The sequence below is a fragment of the Centroberyx gerrardi genome, chromosome 1 (genome assembly GCF_048128805.1).
Source record: "Centroberyx gerrardi isolate f3 chromosome 1, fCenGer3.hap1.cur.20231027, whole genome shotgun sequence".
Taxonomy (NCBI): Eukaryota; Metazoa; Chordata; class Actinopteri; order Beryciformes; family Berycidae; genus Centroberyx; species Centroberyx gerrardi.
In genome coordinates, this window is record NC_135997.1 from 10914150 (window position 1) to 10916895 (window position 2746).

General features: G+C 37.1%; 1 long non-coding RNA gene across 1 annotated transcript; it reads left to right on the plus strand.

Moving 5' to 3' along the window:
* Positions 1–268: 268 nt before the first annotated feature.
* On the plus strand, positions 269–1713 carry LOC144539611 (uncharacterized). Its single transcript, XR_013505046.1, has 3 exons — positions 269–339; positions 437–515; positions 1276–1713. It is a non-coding gene; the product is annotated as an uncharacterized LOC144539611 (long non-coding RNA).
* Positions 1714–2746: the final 1033 nt, after the last annotated feature.

Below are 2746 nucleotides of genomic sequence, written 5' to 3' on the forward strand. Positions count from 1 at the left end.
ACGTGTTAAAAAACTATTAAAAGTGTTGATTTACATATAATATTTGAAATGAATAAATAATTAGTCATGTAAAAGTATACATCTGTTAAAAGTCTGTTTAAAATGCATAAGTTATGTGCATAAAGGGAAGGAAAAAATCGCTTTGCTAAAAGCATTGTGTCACTGAAAGGGTTAAATCACATGTTTCCCAACTAGCCAATCAGCGGACTCCGTGAACCTCAGGTGACTGATTCCTTAGTTCATTTCCTGTAACTACTTCCTGGTTACGGAAAAAATCGCGCTGGCTGTCTCGTGTGCCGTTCGATACAGTCAGACATTGAACCTATTATCATCCGCTAGGTAAGAGGTGAAAATGGTCTTCTAAACGAAGTCATATTAATTCTGGATGATGTTAAGAAGTTGCTGATTTCTATATTGTTACATTTAAATTTTGTAGAGCAGCGTGAGTGACTGGATGACTGTCGCTCATCTGGCGAGGTGAAATACTATTGAGCCATTCATACATTGACTCAGCGGTGAGTGAAACACTGTAAAACCTATTAGGTTGACTGTAAGGCAGCTGATATTTATGTTAAAGGTGCTAATGGTGCTAGCTACCTGATGTGTTGTGGTGCTAATAGCCTATTAGCTTGAGCCTAGCAACTTAGCTGGCATGACTACATGGTGTTATATGCAAACTTCAGAGATACTAATTATTTTGGTTACTTTTCTAAACTGTTTATTACAGACATTGAAAAGACTATTTGATTTATTTGTGTTTATTCCATGTTATGGTAATTAAAGAGGTTAATATTTAGTGCATTCTTTCACTGTTACCGGTGCAGCGAGAGATAATTAAGCACGTTGAGCCTTAATACCTCTAAGTTACTATGCATGTTTACTGCATTTAATGCAATTCTGACCAAATTAAAGGGATACTCCGTGGTATTTTTATTTTACTTTTGTAAAATGGGTTTTGTTACTAATGTAACTATGGTAAGTTGAGTACTTGAAAATGGTTATTAATGTGACTATAGTCCATTGAATACTTGAACATGATTATAAAGAAAAGCACTTTGAATGTAGTTATAGCTGCATAACTGCAAATGGACACTTGAACTTAAGATATATCTTTGTTGTACAACTAAACCTCTTTTGAGAACATGATTTGAACTAATTAATGCAAAAGTGTTATTAATTGGTAATAATTCATGGAGAATTAGAATATTAGCATGATTTATACAGACAGTGTATGAATGTAACAAGCTATGTGGATCTTGTCTGGCCTACCTATAGGTCAGGTTTTTTTTTCCTTGGTGAAACCATTTGAAAAGGGTTGAAGCCACATCCCACCAGAAGTTGGCGTACTTCCTGCTGGGCTTGTGTGAAGTTCAGTCCCGGATCCAGGAATGATTCCCAGATTCCAAGACCAGAGATTCCCAGTGTGAACTGGGTGGCGAGCCAAACCGAACCGAACCACTGGTGTGAAGTGCGCAAGGTTTCCTGATTTCCCCTCCCTCACGGATTGTGTGGTAGGACATAATAAACATTGGCACACTGACATTAACTGGATAAGGGCCCCAACGCAAGAAAGTTTAACTTTGGGAAAAGAGGGTTTCTTTTTCTTGCCGGCTTTATTATTTTGGTTTATTATTTTCTGTTCATTGTTTCAACAGACTGTTGCATTGTCAACTGTGTTGTTAATGTGTAATAACAAATGAAAAAAACCTCAAACCATTGTTTGTGTCATTATTGATGTTCAAAAGTATTGGCTCTTAAAAATTTAGTTTCTTCTGATCCTGGTCCAGTTATTATCAATGATACTCACCTGTGCTCTGTTACTACACTGTAATAGGGGTTACATCTTCTTTTCTTTTTAAAATAATTTATAAACTGACTAGGTTTCCTTGACAATATGCTATATTTCAATCATATTTCACATTTGTTAAGGCAAATTTGTTAAAGGCTGTCCCTCACTGTCCCAGTATTTATGCTTTTGACAGCTATTCAAAGATGCATGTGGGCAAAACATTGCTGTAGTAAACAAAATTAATTGAGCATTGGATATTTTCTGCCTAATAAAATGTGCCATGATGCTCAATTTGTCTATCATTCCACTTCTGTTTGACTTTCAAATAATTAAAAAAAAAGGTCTGTCATGGATAAAGGCCTTACATTGATGAATATGAGTCCTGTAGAAGAGAGGAGGGCCTCTCTTTGAGAATCCTCAGTGTTAAATATGGATAAAAGTCTGACACAGAATAGGCCAGAGTGGCATGATAATATGCATAACAGAAAAGAACAGCCTCTGTTCCCCCAGGTGCCCAATGACTCCTTGTCAATTTGGCAAATTATATTTCCATTATTTTCTTTTCATTCCACTTATTAGAATGGTGGAGAAATTAATGAGGGATGTACCCGCAATGCAAATTTGCCGTGACAAGCACTGTTTTTTTTTTTTTTTTGCCTGAGAAAGAAGAATTCTGCTAATCACATTCCTCTTGAAGGATAGAATGAGAGAGAGAGAGAGAGAGAGAGAGAGAGAGAGAGAGAGAGAGAGAGAGAGAGAGAGAGAAAGAGAGAGAGTGTTAGAGAGAAGCCCAAAGGGAGAAGTTGTGGGGTGAGTTAAGAGGACCCTTGGCAGCAGCTTTAAGAGTCATAGATAAAAGTGAGGAGGTAATGTGACTAGGCTGAGCAGGTGAGGAGCACTGAGATCAGCCTAGAGGAGAGATAATTACACAGAAGCACAGGGATTACCATGATTCTA